The sequence below is a fragment of the Ursus maritimus genome, unplaced genomic scaffold (genome assembly GCF_017311325.1).
Source record: "Ursus maritimus isolate PB19 unplaced genomic scaffold, ASM1731132v1 scaffold_6, whole genome shotgun sequence".
NCBI lineage: Eukaryota > Metazoa > Chordata > Mammalia > Carnivora > Ursidae > Ursus > Ursus maritimus.
In genome coordinates, this window is record NW_024426774.1 from 72,757,983 (window position 1) to 72,779,936 (window position 21,954).

Below are 21,954 nucleotides of genomic sequence, written 5' to 3' on the forward strand. Positions count from 1 at the left end.
CAGGTAAAACTATTATACTGCAAATTAAAACTACAAATCCTAGAAAGAATAAGTAACTTGCAAAGTCACAGAATCATTATTAGTTTCTATGTGAACCTCAAACTGGGTCTTCTGCCTCCTAGGTTAGATACTCTTTCAACCTACTATGTATCATGTAGTTGCAGTAGTAGTAGTAGCAGCAGTAGTAACAGCAATAGAAAGCACTCGAATGTTAGTGACTGTATGTGCCAGGCTCTATAGTAATGGCTTTACATGGACTGTCTCAATCTAACAATTTTATGAACTATATTATTCTGGGGCGTCTGGCTGGCTCAGTTGGTAGAGCACGTGACTCTTGATCTCAGGATGGTGAGTTCAAGCCCCACGTCGGCTGCAGAGATTACTTAAAATATTTTTTTAAAAAAATAATTTAAAAAATATACATATATTATCATTCACTTTACAAATGAGAAAATTGAGGTTTAGAGGCAGTAAGTAACTTGCTTTAAGTTACCCATCTACGGAGTGATGGGGCAGGAATTCAAATCCAAGCAGTCTGACTTTAGTGTCAATGCTCCCAATCATCATCCTCTTGCAGCTTTTTCCAGAAACATAATCCACTCCAAGTATAAAGCCTTCTTACATTTAATATACACTTAAAAACGCACACAAGTAAACTGTGCTAAGCATCCTACAACATTACCTAAATGCATAAAGTAGCAAAAAATTCAGAAATACATATCTAAATGTGCTGACAAGAAGCCTCATGCATTTTTGTGAACAAGTAATTCTCACCTATATCTATGGGTGTAGAATGGTGTTCATTCACATGTGACTAAGAAGGATTTTATTATTACCGAGGCATTACAGTTTAGGCCTAAAAACACAGTCTCCTAACGTCATGACCATTTGGTCAATTCCTCTGACCATTTTTCATTTGGTATACTCCTGAAGTCACTGCTATACAGCATGTCCCAAACTTTGTCAGCAAAAATATCTGACAACCAATTAAATCTCAGACTGATCTTTGTTAGATTGTTTCAGTCCTACCAAAAATGCAGAGTCAATGTTATTCCAGCTAGCTCTCTATAATTTAACTATGCATCTCTTCTCCTTTCTATTCAGAATATACCTTATATTCGACTCCATCATTTACCTATGCAATATATGCCTGAATAAAAACTTACAAGAATGCCAGCCTGTGGGGTCACGAGAAAGTCCGAAAATATAGATATTATTCTAACATTCTGTACTGGAACATGAATAAACCATTTATTGTCTATGCATCTGTGCTTCCCAACCTGGTGGCCACCCTGTACTTAAATAAAAATCAAGAAATCACAGACAGAGGCAGAAAAAGCAATGCGAGCCAGAAGCACAAGAGAAGAGCAAATAAACTGAACTAAAAAACAAACCTACCACTGAGAAAAAGACTCAAGATGTAGGATAAGAGCAATAATGCAATCTAAATCATCACTAATCCTTCCAAACTTCTACTTCCCTTACAAACTAGTAAGATTGCACAAAACAAAAACAAAATAGAGTATAACTGAACACTATTACGTATTAAGGCAAAAGTTATCATTTCACTTTCACATTTTTGCTTCAAAACACTTGAGAACAGATGAATTAAGCAAGAAATTAAACTCAGTTTCCTTACATTTAGGACCTACAACCACTAAAGCTTTAATAAAATTCTGTACTGTATACATGAAACCAGTTACAAGAGATAATTTAAGCTATCAAGTAAGGGTTTGTTTTGTGTTTTAATCTAAAATGTTGAATGGCTTAGTGAACCTGGTCTGACTTACAGCATTAAATTTAATATATTCAAAAAGTTCAAATTCTGGGACACCTGGGTGGCTCAGTCAGTTGAGCATATATGACCCTTGGTTTGGGCTCGGGTCATGATCTCAGGACTATAGATCAAGCCCCACTACGGGCTTGGCTCCACACTCTGCATGAAGTCCGCTTGAGATGCTTTCCCTCTTCCTCTGTCCCTCCCCCACTCACACTCTCTAAAATAAAATCTCTTCTTAAAAAAGTTCAAAAAAATATACATCAGCACTTTGATAAAAGTGATAAATATAGTCACAAAAATATATTAAAAGTGAAACTAGTAATTTGAAGGCTTAATTTGGGTATTATAAATGAAGTCTCTTAGGTCATGAATGGAACCAGTGTTCATTTTTATATTGAGGCACTGAAATAAACACTAGTTGATTTGCTTTAAAATTAAAAAATAAAATCTCAATTCACTGCAGCAAGCAAGATCATATGAGAGTCTGATTCAATGCCTCACAAACGAAAGCAAAAGACCATTATGTATTAAGATAAAAACAAAGATCAAAGATCTCTCATGCTTATCTTAAATGTGCAATGTTTGCGTAAACTCAGGAAGAGACATTTTTACCAAACTGGATCATCACTAGGAAAGGTACAGAACAGAAAAATAAGCACCTGCTTCATATCATGCAATAAGACATCCTCATGCAGAAATTTACAATGCAGGAAAAAACAAAGGCACAACTTCAAGTTACACACCACAGCTCTAGAATTAAGGAAAGCAGTAACAAATATTCAGACCAATTTTAGCATAATAAACTGAGACAGACTGGCTCCATCAGCTATCTTCAACAGAACTGTCAACCAGAAAACAGAAGGAACAGTCACAAACCAGTGACAGTATTTCCAGACACTAATGGCCAATCACTAATCTTCCAGCTATACTCACAAAAAGCACACACACAGCAACAGGGTTTTTTCTAAACACAAATGACAACATGTATTTTATAGGTACATCCCTTGCTACTTAAACCAGTCTTGTTAAAAAGTCCTGTTTACCTGCTCCCATTATCCTACCTTCTCCCATTTTCCTGTTTAGGAACTCATTTATCCAAGCTTGGGCAGTAAATGGAAACACCTGAAGGCCCCAGCTTCCCTCGTGCCTAATACAGGGATCTCTTTTCTATCTTTGGCTCACCTTTTAATCTTAGGTACAACAATATTTCCCCCTTCCTACTTCCTCTTTCCATGTATCGGTTTTTGTCCTGTTACAGAAAAACTTCTCTTCCCTCTTTTATTTTTCTTTCCTCTCTTTTGTTAAAAATAGTAATGCTCTGTGGGCTTGGCTGGCTCAGTCATTAGGTGTCTGAGTCTTGACCTCAGGGTCCTGAGTTCAAGCCCAGCACTGGGCGTGGAGAGCCTACTTAAAATAAAAATAAATAGTAAAGCTCTAGGGGCTCCAGACTGACTCAGTCAGTGGAGCACACAACTGTTGATCTCAGGTGCTGAGTTCATGCCCACCTTGCATGTAGAGCTTACTTAAAAAAAAAAAAAAAAAAGTAAAGCTCTAATCACAGCTTCTAAGTGTATTACAGAAAACACCATACATCCCAAATTGTCCACTCCTAACTGAAGTCATCCACAAAGGGAGCACGGTTGTAATGTCAACTGAGGCAGTGTGTTTGCTATCAGAATGTAAAATCTATGAGGGCAGGGATTTTTGTCTGTTTTGTTCAGTCTTCAGCCATGAACGGTGCCTTGCATGTTAGAAGGCACTCAGAGAATGCCAAAATAACGGCTGAGGATGGGGTGGCTACAGACCAACACTATTAACTACATGGAATTCTTTACTTTTTAGAGGGCTGGTAGCCTACAGCAAGTAAAAGCAAAGGAAAGCCACTCATATCTGACCTTGATCTCCCATACATTCTATACATTCTATCATTTAGAGTTGCTTCGAGTTCATTATTTCCTCTTTGTAAGGGGCTCAGAAGAAGGGCCACCTGTATTTAATAGATAATACGAGTTCATTAACTCAGAATTGAATGCTCTAATGAGAAAAGGGGAAAAGAAACATTCTTTCCCAAGATAGGTTAAGTAGCTATGAGCAATATGGACACTCCTAGATTCTCCTACTTATAAGGACAGCTATTAACTATCCCTTTTCCATGTTAAGAGTGCACTTATACATACCTACAACAAGAAAACAAAATGCAATTAGACTTAAGAATCAGTGACATTACTCTCAAGCTTTAAAGTGTTTTGAAATCCTTCAGAACTTTACAAATTACTCTTTTATCAAACCTGCTTCTCAGGTCTATACTATCTATCAAACAAAATCCATTCACTTAGTTTTTTTCTTATATTACACACTTGATTATACCTGATAATAACCACATTTAAAAAAAAGTTTTCCACAAAGGAAAAGATTTTTCATGTTTCTGTCACTTAACATACACAACCTATTTTGAACTGGAGGACATTCTACGTAGACAAGAAGCAGAACAATACTAGACACAGGTCTTATCCTGCCTATTCCCCTGCCAATAACTGGTCCCATCTCTAAAAGTGAGACAAGCTCCTTAATAGTCAATAGAAATCTTCCAACGTTCATCTTTCTCTCCTCTAAATACCAGACCATATATTAAATAGTCTTGTTTTGTTCAAAGGAATGTAAAACAACTTTTTCAACAAGGGTTATCTTCCCAAGCTTTAAGGTCTTTAAATTTTCAGAAAGAAATCAAATTAAAGCCAATAATTATTATATATATTTCAACATAGTAAAAAAAAAAAAAAACAGAACAAAACAAAAAACCCCTTTGAGTCCATTTTTAGTAAGTTAATATCAAACTAGTAAATGAAAAAAGCTTTACATTGGTGAACTGTGCTTTAAATGTTACAAACCATGTTAAATTGTCTAAATATATGAACAAGTTAAAAATACCACAACTGATTGTTAAACTATTGGGTTCTTAAACTTAAGTAAGTTATTACATACAAAAGCTATCATTATAAAAGGTATATGTCATGCCAAAAAATAAGAAGATATTGTAGATGTGGTTACAAGTTAGCCATAGTTAAAAAAGAAAATATTTACTTGAGAACTCCTCTATGTCATGACTTACCATAATCCAGAGCAAAATGTTTATGTCTGTTATTAACATTAAATTGAAAGGGAGAAATAACACACCCTGAAGTCTGAATGAAAATTAAAAAAAAAAAAAAAGAATGAGCTACCTTATGGTATTTGTTTTCTGGTTGCTAGATGATACTAAAAACGAAATCTCACGGTCTTTATAAAATCTGAAAAACTACAGTGTATAGACTATACTTTTGGAAAATGTCATTCCGTCAAGAATTTAGTAAAGCCTTCTTTTTATCATAATATTGATTCAACTACCTGAGTGATCAAATCACTCAGGTTAGTCTAAACGGTGGTCTTCTTTGGGTTGGGAGTGGGGAAGGAGAGGATATGGCTTTAAACACTGAAAACTCTAACTTAAAGTCCAGCCTATGAAAAGAGGTTAAACCACATTAGAAATGTTTCATCTGAAAGAAGATTCCAAATCAGAGATATTAACATACTTAAATTACTCTAGAAGATCAAAAGTTATTTTCTTTTAAATCAATGTTTTGTTATAAACAAGTATCATCAACAAAAGTAAGGATAAAAAAAAGATAATGAAGTACCTTTTTCTTCATGTATACTTGTAAGATCAGTTGCTAGAAGATGACAGACCCTTTCATTTTATAAATTTTAAAGTCAAGCAAAAACTACAAAAACCAGTATTCCCAAAGTCTACCTTATTTCCCCTCACTGTTTAGTCTGAGTACAGAATAGTGGGATGGAAAGTAAGATTACATTTCCAGGGTTTACCTAGTATCTGAGAATTTTACCTGATAGCCCCAATCAGTCGGTTCTTTTTATCCACAATTCTGATGTGATATATAAAATATATTTCTACCATAAAACTTTAAAGTTACTAATACATTATTTGGTTTCAACCCAAATTCTGAAATTAGCTAAGAAAAAAATAAAAAGAATCAAATAAAATGTGGAAAAAAAACACAACGGATATCCAGAAGTAACCACATTCCCCCAAATTCTCTTACCACTAACCATAATTTTATATTTTATGTTAAGTATTACCTGAATAAATTTTGCTATTCAAATTCTGGAATTTAAAAAAAGCTTAACTATTCTGACACTGTCAGTTGTTTCCCAACTAATTTTTTCTTAAAGTCAGTGAACTGTGAAAGGCATAGTTCACAGAAAAAGTAAAATACCACATGTTATATTTTAATAAGTTAATTTTATTCACTTTATCTTATGAAAGACCACTACGGAGTTAAGACTACTTTACTACTTTCAATCCTAGGTAATGTCACAAGATACATTAAAATAGTTACATGTAACATACAAGTTTTCATACAATGTAGATAGATACCAGTGAGTGGTGGAGGGGAATTCACTGTCAGTATCACGTGCAATAAAAGAAAGGTTTACCAACCCATTTACAAGGGCTTATTTAAAAACTGAGCCAATGGCGAAACGATTGTAATGAATCTCCACAATCACTAAACTACACTATGGCAAATTCTACTCTTCCCAGAGTGCCAAGAGGGTCTATCAGCACCAAATTTTAATTCAAAACACTTTGTAAAAAAAAAAAAAATGTATATTATAGGAAAATAAATTTTCAACAAGGAAACCACTTTTTCTGACCTTTTCAACTTGTGAATCAGATATTCTTAGAAGCACAGCTATTTAGACGTACCATTGCTTCAGATGATGCAATGTTAAGGGACATTTGATAATTATAACATGTTAATTACTAATGTAAAATAATATTTATTGCCATGACTATCAGACAAACTTTAAGAGCTTTCACCTACTGTTGGGAGTCTTCACAGAAATCAGACACCTGGTATGAGAAAACAGGTGTTGAAAGCTTTGCTGGTCACTTCTAAGAGGATAATTACAACATGAAGAAATTCAAAGGACATTGTACAAAAACTGAGGAAATCTTAACTAACAGGTATGAAAGATCACATAAAAATACTAGTCAATGCTGATAAAGCAACATAAAGAGCCACTGTAGAAACTGTGATAAGGCTTTATGAGAGCAAAAATAAAGGAAAGGGAAAAACACAAAGAACAACCATTAAAACAAAAAAAGACACAGAGAAAAAAAGCACAGTAAAAATCAGGATTACTCCTGGGGAAAAAAAGTTGACAAAAAAAACCCTGTTCTAAACACTAAATTTTAAAAGTTCAATTGAAACAACACACTGCCCATTCAAGAGGCCTACAAAAAAATATTTCTTTAAAATGTTAATAGTATAACTTAAACCATATTTTTTAAAAGCCTGTACGTTTGGAAAAGACTACTATGATAATTAAGATAACTTGTCTCTACTTAGAAATGCTCTATTTAAAAGTAGGCCAACAATAGGAACTCTAATATTGCACAAGAGAAAGTAAATGAAATAATGTCCACTAACATTCAGCTTGGATGGCATGTTTCTCCACCTCACAGAGCATAGGGACTTAACACTCTCTGCCCCAAACAACCTACCACTTCTACATCCGTGCAGTAGTTCAAATAAAATGAGTTCCTGTGTTAATCCCACAATAAACCTCAGTAATTCTCACATCACAGTTGCAAAGGTTTCTTAACAGAAAAAGAATGTTTTTCCCAAAATAGCTATGTATCACTAAGACTACTCAAATTCCGAAATAATCTTTTTACAAGACTCCAGCCAACTTTATTTTGATACATTAAACATGTGGAGCCTATTTTAAAAGGTCTTTAACTGGGACTTCATGAAAACAGCTTCCTAGTTAGTTGCTCATGAAGTATCTTCTTTTTAAAGTTTTCACGTTGTTTTTAAGCCGACTGGCATACTGATGAATCTGGGCCGGCTATCAAATGCTTAAGAAGCAGTTTTGCCAAATAAGATGGGCAAATGTTCTAGATCTGCTAAATCCGACATTAGAGGTCAGGCAACTTAAAAAATGAAGGAACTATTTTCAACATTCATTGAGTCCCTCGTGTTTAAAATTACCTCGGTGTCATTTTCGCATCTGACGTTTAAGAATACCTTTTTTTTTTTTTAAAGGATATTAGGCTCAGTTAAATTACAAAAAACCAAAAAGACAAAAAACTGATCTGCCACAAAAAGCCGGTTAGTCTATTCTTAATGGGTGTCTGGAAGATTTGGGTTACTGGCGGTGAAAGTTTCATTTAAAAACCTCTCTGTTAAAAAGAATGACATCCGAAAAGGATCGCTGGGGAAGGAAGGGAAGAGAAGCCTGGAGTCGGCTAAGAAAAGAAGCGATTTAAAGCCACTAAGAAGGAAGGTGGTGGTGAGACGCACAGAGAGAAGAGCGAGAAAGAAGATTTAACAAGGAAGTGAAGTGGAGCGCAGAGTGGGGCAGAGGCTGATGAAGAAACAAATGAAAAAGGTAAGGTTTTCAAATAAGCACGATCCAGGAAGGGATGAGTTAAGGCCTGGGGTAGCCCCAGTGTTTTGGTGTGAAAGAGATGCTCGCAGACTGAAGCAGAGAACAGGGGAAAGCAGTTTACTTCCAGGCGTTGGAGCAAAGTAAAATTCCCTGCCCCGAGCCTCTCCCGGCCTCGACCGAGCGCGGAGGCGGCGGCTGGGGAAGGGGCCTACCCAGGAGCCAGGCCCGGCGTTCTGCTCCCCCAGGCTCCAAGGCAGAAGAGACGAGGATTAGGCAGGCAGGGCCCAAGACCGTAGCCCCGCGGCACCCCGAATACGGTCCGGGGCCTCGGCGGTGCCCGCGAGCCGTTTCCCCTGCGGCGGGGCGCGGAGCGGCCTTACCTGGGGCGACGGAGGGAAGCGAGGTCTAGGGCGTCCGCTCTCGCCCGCCGCTGAGACCCCCTGCTGCACTCAGCCCGGGCTTCCGACCGAGGAGCGACCCTGCCTCAGCAGCCGCTTCCCCGTCAGGGTCTCGGCCACCGCCTCCGCCGCCTCCGGGGCTGTTTACACCGTCGGGCCCCGCACGCCGCCGCCGCCGCCGCTGCCGCCTTCTCTCCACCCTAGCGCCGTTGCCGATTCGGCCGCCACCACCTCCTCCGCCGCAGCCTCGTCTCTCTGGAGCATCTTCCAGCCACCAAACCCTGAGAAACAGAGACTCCAGCCGCGCCGGCAGGAAACTCCCCCGCAACTGCTAGGGGGACCAGGCGGTCAGAGCACCGGCGGCTTTTCCGCCATTGAGCAGCAGCCGCTCCGCTCCTTCTGCAACCCCCTCCCCGCACCCTGTCCTCCCCGCCCCTCGGCGAGCCCCGCCCCCAGCTCCCACCCATTGGGACGGTGCAGCCTCTCCCTGCACCCGGTTAGCCAGACGGCCCATCAATCATCACCCTCCCTCCCACTTCGGCTGCTCCGTACCTTGGTACTTAGTGTTCCCTGCCCACAATGCCCCGCCTCTCAGTTCCTAATTTCCCATTGGGCATCAGTGACCACCTTCAATTGGCAAGGTCAACTATCCATCAAACACCGCCCACTGAGTGAGACCCAACCCTTCATTACCATTTACTTCATTCAGCCCCGCCCCTGGGCGTTAGGGACCAACCCACCCTAACAGCCATAAGTAGAGATCACCATCAATCAAATAACGCCCACCTGCACTCCGCCTCGCAAAGACCGAGCCCTAGCGATTCTCTTTTCTTATTGGCCCAAAGGGTGACCCGAACCCTCAGTCATTGGCTTTCTGTGCGTGTCCGTCACTGAGCCAATTTCCAAGTCCGTCACACTGGCTTTTTTTAAATGAACGCGCAAAAGGCGGGGAAGTATCCGAATAGCGATTGGCTAGTCTTCGAAAACGGTCAAATCCAGAGTGTGTGCGGATCCTTCCCGTCCTACGAGAACCATGCCCCTTTATTTTTGACCTCTAAGCCTTGCGTAAAACCAGCGCCATAAAGGAGCCAACGCGCTGTCCAGTTATAGGTGTGGAAGCCTAGTCCCACCCGGAATTGCAGGGGGTTGGCTGCTGATTGGCTAACAAAGTCCTGTTAGGCCCTCATTGGAGAACATAAACGCCGCTCTTTGGCGTACAGACGGGAAGGGATGGCGCAGGCGAGGATAAGAAGCGGTCCGGGGAGAGGCAGTTGTTTTGCTTCAACCAACGGGTGGGGCGAACGCGGGAGAGGGAAGCTCGGAACGCAGGGCTCTGGGGGAGGTGTTGCGGGGAGGGAAAAAGCCCGGATGTTTCCTAACAATGAAATCATCGCCGACCAATCAGAGCAGCTGAGCTGGGCTACCTGCCTGACCTGTCCACATTAGGGAAGGGAATGAGTTAGTGAGCGGGAAATTGGGTGTCAGGAGACGCCGGAAAGCGAAGTGAGAAAATGGAACAGGTGATCCGTTCAAGAGGACTCTGTGCTGTTAGGGGTTATTTTTATTCTTTCTAGGCCTGCAACGCCTGGCATTCAGCCCTTGACATTTCCGTGTTTTGTTTCTTAGTCAACGTTGATTTTTAAAACTCTCAGCCTAGTCTTTGACATTCATTCGTTCATTCCACAATTATTGAGCGCCTGCTGTTTGGCAGGCACTGTTCCTAGAACTGGAGCTACAAAACTAAAGTAGGCAATCCCAGGACAAGATCACAGGTGCCATCACTGAAACATGCAAGAGATGGTGGTGACATAAGGGATCGTCCCTGTGGGTAGTTTATCGATGAAGGCTTCACAAAAAGCACTGTAAGTTTAGAAGGAATGATTCAATAGGCAGAAGAGGGACGTGGACAGGATTCCTTCAGCAATCAAATTAGATTAACAGGTATTGCAGGTTAATTCCCCACCAAAGAAACAAAACTTAAGTGTAATGAAAGCATTCAAATAGGATACTTTTTCTTTTTTCTTTTTTTTTTTTTTAAGTGCCCTTTTAAAGGATTTGAACCTTATTCACACTTTTGTGTAAACTGGTTTGGACAGACAAGTTAGGCTAAGACCCAGCAGAGTGCTATTCAGTTTAGGGGCTGTGGATGTTTTAGGAATAAGGGCAAATTTAGGAATAGGACAATTGCCCAGGGCATGGTGACGACTGCAGAAATAAAGACTTGATTGCAGTTCAGATTTTTGCAGCTATGCTCCAAATTTGCATAACAATAGTGTTTTTTTACAGTATGGTGGCTGGACTACCAGTGTCATAATCACCCGGGGTACAGATTCCTGGGTCCACTCACACCTGTAATATCAGGGACCCTGGAAACAAGACTTAGAAAGGCAAATTTCTAAATTCTCCAGGTCGGTTTTTATGCACACCCATGATGAGATCCTCTAGTATAGGTAATGGAGATACCATAGACTAAAATTTAGTTTCCCCACTTCTTCATGTTGGGAGGAAAAATAATAAGAAAAAAAAAAGTAGGCCCTTTAGACTTTGCCTTTCTCTTGTCTCCTTCACTATCAGCATCAGTTCTTAGGAAATATGTCCTAAATAACTTATAGAATAAATTCCCTTAAATCACACTCCTTTGTCTGACACACTTTGTATAGGGCGAAAGGAGTCCCAGCTTCCAAAATAGGAATCTAAAGATCATAAAAGTGGAGACACTGTAGGACCCTGGTCTTAAGAATCCAGGTAATCTCAGTAGGGCATCAGAGAAGTTTCTTGATCTGCTTGATTCCTTCTCACTTTCCCTTGGTTGACACTAAAACTAATACAAAGCACAATCATTTAGGTGGGCTGGTGATTGCATATCGTTCATTCAATCACTAAAAGTATAGATGCACTGAATATTGTTCTAGAGGCTAAGAATACGGTAGGAATCAAAACACCTGTAGGTTAATTTTAGGTGTTAGGTCTGCTTTGTTTGACTAAAACTCTAAACCAATAAAGCAAGCCCAACAAGATTCACAAATTTAAAAGGTAAACCGGTGTGTACCATCATAAACATATAATGTATCATATACACTGAATACCATCGCAGGGGGCTCAGTTACTGTGTGAATGCAGCTAGTCTAAGCACTCTGAGCCTTGTTTTGTTGTTCTGTAAATAGGAATCACAAAATCTTCTGAAGCCAGCTGAAGAGCTTTAGAGAGTGACCATCCAAAAGAGAGTGAAAACGATACTAAATGTAATGTAGAAAAAGTCCTGATTTTTCCAACGTTGGCTTTCATACTCTGGTGTTCCTTTTTATTTTTATTTTTTAAGATTTTACTTATTCATTCATTCATTCATTCGAGAGAGAGAGAGAGAGCACACACGATCTCATGCAGGGAGAGGGGCAGAGGGAAAGAGAGAATCATAGAGCCTGATGTGGGGCCCTATCTCATGACCCTGAGATCATGACCTCAGCCAAATCAGAGAGTCAGACATTTAACCGATGAGCCATGAAGGCGCCCCTATTTTTTTTAAAGATTTGTTGGGGCACCCAGGTGGCTCAGTGGGTGTAGCGGTGGACTCTTGGTTTCCGCTCAGGTCATGATCTCAAGGATCGTGAGATTGGGCCCCCTGTGGGGCTCCATGCTTAGAGAGGAGTCTGCTTGAAGATTCTCTCTCTCTGCTGCTCCCCCGTACATGTGTGCTCTCTCTATCAAATAAAATAAATAAATCTTTTTCTTTTTATTTGAGAGATACCGGGGCGGGGGGGTGCTGAGAGAGAAAATCTTTCAAGCAGATTCCCTGCTGACTGCAGAGCCCCATGTGGGGCTCCATGTCAGGACCCCTGAGATCATGACCTGCTGAGCCAAAACCAAGAGTGGGATGCTCAACCCACTGAGCCACCCAGGCACTCCTGGTATTCTTTTCTAAATAAGACATTAGCTATCAGTTGTCTCCAAATTTTGGATGCCTCAGTTTTGCTGGTGTCTTAAACCCACACTTGCTAATCCAGTACTGCCTACTTCGTGCAATTATTATAAAGATGAAACGGGATATGATATGTAAGAACACCTAATGCATTGGCTGTCACAGTTGAATCATAATTTTTATATGTCACATAGAAGAAATTTCATGTATTCATTCAGCATATTTATATGCCTGTTATGTGCAGGCCATTATGCTCTAACAGGGAGCTCCAGTGTCAAACTTCAAGTCGTCCAATTCGAGCAGATTGATTTACCCCCCGCTTAACCACTGGAAACATTCCACTGATAAACCAGTTTTCTTCATTTAAAAAAATTTTTTTCACCAGTTCCACTCTACAAATACTTATTAAGCATTCATTGTGAATCAGGTACTAATAGTCAGGTGAATAATAGGCACTGCTGCCTTTGAAATTAATCAACTGTGATATTGTGATATAATAAGAAATATATATTTAATCTTCATCCCAGCTCCTGGCAGAGAGCTCCTAAAACCATTATCATTTTTTGAGTGATAGAGGTAAGAAGAGCATTTTTGTTATTTACAAGAAGCCTTTTTTTTTTTTTTTTTTTTATAAAATAAAATAAAATAAAATAAAATAAAATAAAATAAAATAAAATAAAATAAAATAAAATAAAATAAAATAAAATAAAATAAAATAAAATAAAATAAAATAAAATAAAATAAAATAAAATAAAATAAAATAAAATAAAATAAAATAAAATAAAATAAAATAAAATAAAATAAAATAAAATAAAATAAAATAAAATAAAATAAAATAAAATAAAATAAAATAAAATAAAATAAAATAAAATAAAATAAGCTCTGGGCCCAACATGGAGCTTGAACTCAAGACCCTGAGATCAAGAGTCACATGCTCTACCACTGAGCCAGCCTGGTGCCCCATAAGAAGACTTTTTGAACCCCTAAATTTATGCTAATGAGGTAACTCATAGAGGATAGCTGCTTGCCAGAGGAAGCAAGTATGTAATGAGAAGGTCAGAACTTTCAGCCTCACTCCCTACTTCTGGGGAGGGCCAAGGAGATGGAAATGGACTTAATCACCAATGGCCAATGATGTAACCAATCGTGCTTACGTAAGGAAGCCCCCATAAAAACCCTAAATGACTGGGTTTGGAGAACTCCTGGATTAGCATACACATTGAGGTGCTGAGAAGGTTGCGATCCCAGTGAGGCCAAGAAAGCTCTGTGCCTCTTCCACATAGCTTGCCCTGTGCCTCTCTTCCATTTGGCTGTTCCCGAGTTCTATCCTTTATATAAACTGGTGATAGTAAGTAAAGTGCTTTCCTGAGTTCTGTGAACAGTTCTAGAAAAATTATCAACTCTGAGGAATGGGTTGTGGGAATCCCCATTTATAGCCGGGTGGTCAGTAGGACAGGTCACAGCCTGGGACTTGTGATTGGCCTCTGAAAGTGGGGACAGTTTTGTAGGACTGAGTCCTCAACCTGTGGGACCTGCCCTAACTGCAGGTAGTTAGTGGCAGAATTGCTTAGGGTGAAGAAAACAACCCACACATCCAGGTCAGAAGTGTGGTGAGTAGAGTAGGAAACAACTTTTCCTTTTCATTGACCACCACTGCTTTCTTAGAAAGTCTCAACCCTGATTTTAATGAAACCACAACATAGTTTCTCTTAAAAGTTTGTCTGAAATAGGTCCAGATAATTCTTTAGGATGAAGGCCCTTTTATCTCAACGTATCTGGGATTCAGCAAGAATTAGGCCACACAGGCTAAAAATTACCTTGAAAATCCGTAAGAATGTTGCCCTCTGCTACATATTTAATACTTATTTCAACACTAAAATATTGATACAGTTTTTATCATCATGAGGGGACAGTTTTTTAATAAACCATGTCATAAAGTTAGAAGTATGTTTAGCTAACAGAAATCCTAAACAGTGGCTTAAATTACAGGAGGGTGGAGATGGCATTTTTTTCACATAACAGGAAGTTTGGAGGTTAACAGTGATGTCAGGGTCAGTGCTTCTACAATTATCTTGTTGCCCCAAGATTGCAAGATGGTTGCTGCAGCTTCTGATAAGATGCCCAAGTTGAAAGCAGTAGGGCGTGAGGGAATCACATGACCACCCCTAGCTGTAAGCAAGGCCTGCAACTTAGGGAACTGTGAGGTCAGGAGTTTCTGACAGTCAAGGTTCTCAAACTTTACCAAGCATCAGGATCCCCCTGGAGCACTTGTGAGAGCAAGGATTCTTAGGCCCCACCCCCAGAGTTTCCGATTCAGTAGGTCTCTCATGAGACTTGAGAATTTGCATTTCTAATAAGTTCCTTGGTAACAGCTGCTGCTGCTGGTCCAGGAACCACACTTTGAGAACCACTGATTTAGGCTAATCGGGATCCATTGCCTGGCATTGGTACAGTGCTGTCCAGACACATAGCCACATTAGCATTTATAAATGTTTTTGCGTCTATATTTCTGTTTTCTCTCTGCACAGATGAAAATAAAATCAAGCAGGGGCACCTGGCTGGCTCAGTTGGTACGGTATACAACTCTTGATCTCGGGGTTGTGGGTTCAAGCCCCACATTGGATGTAGAGCTTACTTTAAACATAAATAAATAAATAAAATCAAGAAAGAAAGAGAGAGAAAGCGAGAGGGAGGGAGGAAGGGAAAGGAAAAAATGAAAAGAAGGAAGGAAGGAAAAAAGAAAGAAAGGAAATAAGTTCAAGCAGAGGCAAAACCAAGAAGTCTTTGCAGACTCCAGTGGGTCTTCAATGCACCCAGCCCTCTCTTTCCCAAGCCATTGAAGATCTTAGGCTCTGAGACCAGAACTTTACAGCCTTCTAACTTCCATTAAAATCAAGTGGATACAATGCCATGGGCAATACTTCAACTGAAGTTTATCCTTAAGGTCCTACAGCTGTCTCAGCTTGCATTAATCAGAGTTCAGCAAGAAACAGATGATGCACTCAAATTAGGAATTTTGAGGAGGATATAATAATAAAGGGACTATTTCCAAAGGTGCCGGCAGGGCACCTAAAGCATACAATCTAATCCCCTCGGGCTAGTAGTAGGGAGGCACATTATTATACCTATGCCCGAACGGATGTGGGTAGGAAGGGCTCACAGGAACAGTACATAGAGAGGGTTGTGTGCAGAGTCCTGTGTCAAGAACTCTGACCCCGGTAATAAGTACCCCAACCTCATTCTCCTCTCTTCCTTTGATCTCCTGCCAGGGCTACCCCTTGGTCAAACCCAACTGTACTGTAGCCGATTGATATTATCGATTTATGTTACAGAACAGAAGGGAGAAAGGTGGAGGGACAGTTGGACATCTGGAGGGACAGCAAGAGATATCCAGCACAGACATATTTGAATTTACACCATTTACTTCTAGTTACAGAATTAGTCTTTTTCTATGGTTAAGGGAAAGTCAAATTATAAAACAAAGAAGAAAAATATTAGAAGAGATCTCTAGGGGCGCCTGGGTGGCTCAGTCGTTAAGCATCTGCCTTCGGCTCAGGGCGTGATCCCACAGTCCTGGGATTGAGCCCCATATCATGCTCCTCTGCTGGGAGCCTGCTTCTTTCTCTCCCACGCCCCCTGCTTGCGTTTCCTCTCTCACTGGCTGTCTCTCTCTCTGTCAAATAAATAAAATCTTTAAAAAAAAAAAAAAGGAAGAGATCACTAAATCAATAGTTCTTGGAGTATGGTCAGAGGACCCCTGAGGGTCCACAAGATCAAAACTATTTTTGTGATAATAGTAAGACATTATTTAACTGGTTCACTGTCATTCTTTGAGTGGAAGACAGAGAGCTTTCCAGAGGCTCTGTAACATGCAGTATTGCAACATACTGCAATAGCAGATACAGAGTCCAACTGTCTTCCATTAAGCCAGAGATTAAAGAGATATGTAAACACAGAAGACAATGTCTCCTTCCTCACTGATATTTTTGTTTTAGAAAATACAGTTGTTTCACCAAAAAAATTCTACTTAGGTGAACACATAATGGGCTTATTTTTTCTTATGAATTAAAAAATATTTTTAAATTTCTCAATTTTAATTTCTAGCACAATAAATGTTTATAGACATAGCCCACACAAACAAAAGCTCTTTGGGTACCTGACGATTGGAAAGGGCACAAAGGACTCCTGAGAGCAAACTCTGAGAAGCACTCTAACTCATATTCCACATAAGGCGGGCTCGAAAGGTAGTCCGGCTTTCGCTGGTTTAATGAGCTGGGGATGAGGAGAAACGGAACAAAAGAAAGACCCAGAAGGTAAAATGCCTGCCTTTCTTATCTCTACCCTCCTTTCCTTTCCTTTCCCTCCTTGTAAAGGTACTTGGTCCAGGGACCACACTTTGAGAACCACTGACTTAGGCTAATTGTAATCCATTGCCTGGCATTGGCACACTGCTGCCCAGAAACATGCCACATTAACATTTATAAACTCTTATATTTCTGTTTTATCTCTGCACAGATGAAAATAAATCCAAGCAGAGGCAAAACCAAGAAGTCTTTGCACACACCAGTACTCTTTAATATGTCCAGCCCTCTCTTTCCCATGCCATTACCTTTTCTGATTTCCTCTCCTTACTGAATCCCTATAGTGCTTTGTGGCTCCCGTCCTAGGACACTTACCCTGTTCGATCTCATACTATGATTATTTAGGAAATTCATTGTTCCAACGTTCTACCCGCTCTGAAGGACATATGCAGGAGCACGTGTGCACACACGCGTGTATGCCCATGCACAGGATGAAAAATTCTTGACCTGGGGTCCACAAAGTCCAAGGGGACTGAATTCACAAGTTTATGAACTTAGGGGGAAAAAAAATTACACATTTATTTTTACTAACCTCTAATTGAAATTTAGCATCGCTTTCTTATAAAGGGAGACAGCGCCGCAATAGCACTAGCAGTAACGATGATTTTATCCCCAACAGAAATGATTGGTGTTTTCACATTGCATGAATGTTGTTGCAGATCTCTCGAAATACATGTACACTCAACACTATTTTGAAATCACAGGAATTATTAGACTCATCACTAGATCTTATTATTGAAAACATTCATAAAGAAGCATATGGGGCTGGCTGGCTCAGTAGGTAGAGCACGCGCCTCTTGATCTCCCAGTTATGGGTTCAAGCCCCATGTTGGGTGTAGAGCTTACTTGGAGAAAAAAAAGCAAGCAAGCAAGCATATCCATTACTGTATCACAGATATGCTTGGATTTTTTTTTTAATAGTTTGATGACTGTTTCAATAGAATTGGTTTCCTTTGAAACTTTGGGACCTTTATGTACTTAAAACCATTATTTGAGAAGGAATCCACAGGATTCACAAAAAAGGACACTTTGTTAAAAAAAAAAAGAAAGAAAAGAAAAGAAAAAGAAAGGGGAGTAATAACCCTGCTGAGGCAGTAATCTTCAGTTCAGGGAGGACATTATTCCTTTTGTTATGCATTGTACACAGTAAATGCCCAATGAGTATTTACTGAATTGCATTTGGGGGATTTCAAGTGGTTGACTGGATGTTTTCCTTTTCCTCAGTGTCACCCCGCCGAGGCTGGGCCAGCCCCCACCCCACTTCCTCCTGAGAGAGGAAGTTGATCAAGCTATCGCCATCCTGCATGCAATCCCCACAGCCTTGGAGGCCAGAGCGGGCTGCCTCAGAGTCAGATGCTCCTTTGTGTTTTAAAGCGGGTGTCATGCACAGAAGATGATCGAGATTACGGTTACAACACAGTGGGTGGTATCAGAAACACTTTTCACTTGGAGCCCAACCATCTTGACGCTGCGAACTACGAAATGTTTAAATGGGCTTGGCTGTGGGAAGCTCTACTCCCAGCCATTTATGTAAGCACTTTAGCATTTATGCCCAAGTTCATTTACATTATTCGTTCGCTTTGTTATGTTTTGTTTTCTTTTTACAATAAACTATACATTTCTGCCAACTCTTCATCTTTCGCTTCGTAGCAGCCTTGCCATTTGCTTATGCAATATGGTGGTTTGCGCATGCTTCAAAAACCCAAAGGAAACCTTGTGCTACTTTTTCCTTCTTTTTCTCCCACATCTGCAACGACTCCTTTCCTGTTTACTTGTCCGAAAGCTCTTTTTCTCCTGCTGTTAAAGCTGGGCAGGAGCGCTGATCTTAAGAATCTAAGCATCTCAAGGAGAAGAACACAGGAGTAAAGCCACAGGTTGATTATTCTAAACAAGAGCCCGGGAAGATAGTCGTAAGAATGAAAAAGTCATGGTGTAAGGGACAATCGGGACTTGAGTGCTATTAAGTTTAAAAGTCTTCGTAAGAAGGCCCACCTGTAATGTCCTTTATATAAAGGCCTTAAGTTTCTGGAAAATAGCAGAGACCACAGCAGTCAGATAACTGGTCTAGAGGCAGGTATCTTATCAAGACCTGGCCACAGAAAGAGTGAAGATCAGGGTTGAGAAATTCAGGCTCTAAAGCCAAGTAGAAACGGGGACAGGAGAGGAAGCCAGAGGGTCCCAGCAGAACAGCCAGAGCATACTAGCAGCAGAAATGGCTGGAAATGAAACCTGCAAGAGGCCAGATGAAGGCTTCTTATATTCTTCCCGCCGGTGACCAGAACTTACCCCAAAGTACGGGACTGGGCTCAAACCTTGGACAAGGGTTAAGGTACAAAGCTACAGAGGGGTTGGGTAGCAAGCACAGGAAACGCCTTCATAGTGAGTTTCCAAAAGCTCCATTGTTGTTTTGTATTTTGTCTGTTTGTTTGTTTTTCAAAAATTTTTTACTAGGGAGATTTTCAGACACACACATAAATAGACTAATATTATATAATGAGCCCCACGTACTTACCCCACAGCTTAAAGAATTCTCAACACTTTGACTGTACTACTTCAATTATCCCTCTCCTCAATTTTTTTTTAAAGATTTTATTTATTCATTTGAGAGAGAGACAGAGACAGAGGGCACAAGCAGGGGGAGAGGCAGAGAGAGAAGCAGACTCCCTGGTGAGCTGGGAGCCCAACATGGGGCTCCATCCCAGGACCCGGAGATCATGACCTGAGCCAAAGGCAGATACTTAACCATCTGAGCCACCCAGGTGCCCCTCCTCAAAACTGTTTAAAGATTTATTTATTTAGGGGCGCCTGGGTGGCTCAGTCAGTTGTCTGCCTCCAGGTTCCGGGATCCAGGGCTGTGTAGGGTTTCCTGCTCAACAAGGAGTCTGCTTCTCTCTCTCTCCCTCCCTCTCTCTGTCCCTCATCACTGCTTTCTCTCTCGCGCTAATAAATACATAAATAAAATCTTTAAAAAAAAAGATTGATTTCACGGGGGGGGAGGGGCAGAGAAAGAGGGAGAAGGGAAGCAGACACCCGACTGAACTTGGAGCCCTTCCCAGGGCTCCATGTCCCTGAGCCAAAACCACGAGTCTGGCATTTAACTGCCTGAGCCGTGCAGGAGCCCCTCCCCTCAATTTTTCTAAGATTCAGTTTCTAGCCCTCTGATTTCTCTATCATCCTCAGAAATGTGCCCCATTCTCATGACTCCAACTATTGTCTCAATGCATTTGAGCTCCAATTTGAAGCAACAGCCCATCCTTTGCTGTACCTTAATGACCTACTGGATCTGTCTGTTTCAAGGTCCCAACACACTTCAGTTTGTACCAGACAGTGTTGGTTGCCTTCCCAGCGGCCTCCCCACCTTGACCTTATGTCCTGCTATAGAATCTCACTTAGATGATGTGTGAGGGGAGGTTTAGTTACCTTTCAGCCCCAGTAATTAATCTTGATTAATCTAAGCTGTCCATGATGGTTTCATTGCCCCGTTTTGGGTGACCGATGTAGGAATGTGCATATGAGTTTTCCTTAAAACTCTGCCATAAAGAGTTTTCCTTACTCTCATAAAGGAATATGAAAAAGGTACTCTCTTCCTTTCTTGGAGCCAGCCTACCTACAGTTGTATCTTAGTGATGCCACTCACTAACGAGGTGACTCTGAGCAAATTACTTAACTTCCCTGTACCTCAGTTTTTTCATCTGTAAAATCGGGATGATAGAAGCAACTCATGAGGTCGTCGTAAAGAGCAAAGGAATTAATACATACAAAGTACTTAGAACGGTGGCTGCCCTATCAATAGTGCTATTATTGAGCACTATTTATTTTGGCTATTATTATTATTATTTTGTAAGGATGTGATGCTTGGAGCTGTGGCAGCCCCCTTGTGACCATGAAGAGGCAACCTTGAGGATAAAGACCAACTCACTATGCATGAGAGAGAAGAAATGTGGAAAGGACTTAAATCATCGATGATGTCAACTTACTGAATTAAACAACCCTAGAACCAATCTACCCCTGAATTTCTCATTAAGTGAGATAATAATTTTGCTTATTATAGGTGTCTCTTTGGTTGAATTTTCTATTACTTGCAAACAAAAGCAGCCTAATTGATACATGTGCCCCAAATCAGATTTCTTTTTTTTTCAATATTTTATTTTTAAGTAATCTCTACACCCAATATGGGGCTTGAACTTACAACCCTAACATCAAGAGTCACAAAACTTTACCAACTGAGCTAGCCAGGTGCCCCACCAAGTCAGATTTCTTTTTCCCTAAGTTTGCTCAAGTTCGTTGCCTCTGTCAAGGCATCAAAATTTCCCCACTCAGTCTTCTTCATAATTCCCCATATCTAGCCAGTTGCATCATTGTTTCCTTCCAATTTCTTCTTTCCCTCCATTAGCAAAGTTACCATTAGTGGCAAAAGAAAACATAGTGCAACTAATGCCCTGAACTAGTCCTCATGGAAAGTGAGGGGCTCATAGAAAGTGAAAACATTGGTCATAGCCAATTTGTCTTGTTCATAGCATCTAGCCCGTAGTAGGCATTCAGTATATATTTGTTGAATGAATGGATGGAGGGATAGATGGATGAGGCATTTCCCAAGTGAAGATATTCCAGAGAATAATTTTTCAGAGCAAGAAATCTTCCTCAAAGGCACCTGGCTGGCTCAGTCAGTACAGCATGTGACTCTTGACCATGGGGTCGTGAGTTCAAGGCCCATATTGGGTGTAGAGTTTATTTTAAAAAAACACAGACAAAAAACCAAAAAACTTCCTCTGCCAAATAAGTTTATCTGACTAACCATTAAACAAAATTGCTTCAGGACTTCTCAGAGCCTTCAATATGCTTCTATGCATTAAGAGAGGGACTCCACTATCCAGTGCCACCCCAGCTCAATTGGCCATGAGAGGCAATTATTCTCGAATTACCATTTTCTGGAGTTCCACAGAGCATAACTAGAGCAGTCGGTCTCAAGCCGTTTTTGCCAATTATGGCTTCAGGCAGGAGAGAAAACTCTGGAACAACCTATACCCTATATTGCTTTCCTACCTC

At 40.4% G+C, this 21,954-nt stretch overlaps 1 protein-coding gene across 2 annotated transcripts in view; it reads right to left on the reverse strand.

Moving 5' to 3' along the window:
* Positions 1-9,061, reverse strand: part of PPM1B (protein phosphatase, Mg2+/Mn2+ dependent 1B) — a 72,344-nt gene extending 63,283 nt beyond the window's left edge. For both annotated transcript variants that reach the window (XM_040623519.1, XM_040623518.1), the window contains exon 1: positions 8,614-9,061. The gene's annotated coding sequence lies outside the window, so the exon portion shown is untranslated. The remainder of the gene's footprint in view (positions 1-8,613) is intronic.
* Positions 9,062-21,954: the final 12,893 nt, after the last annotated feature.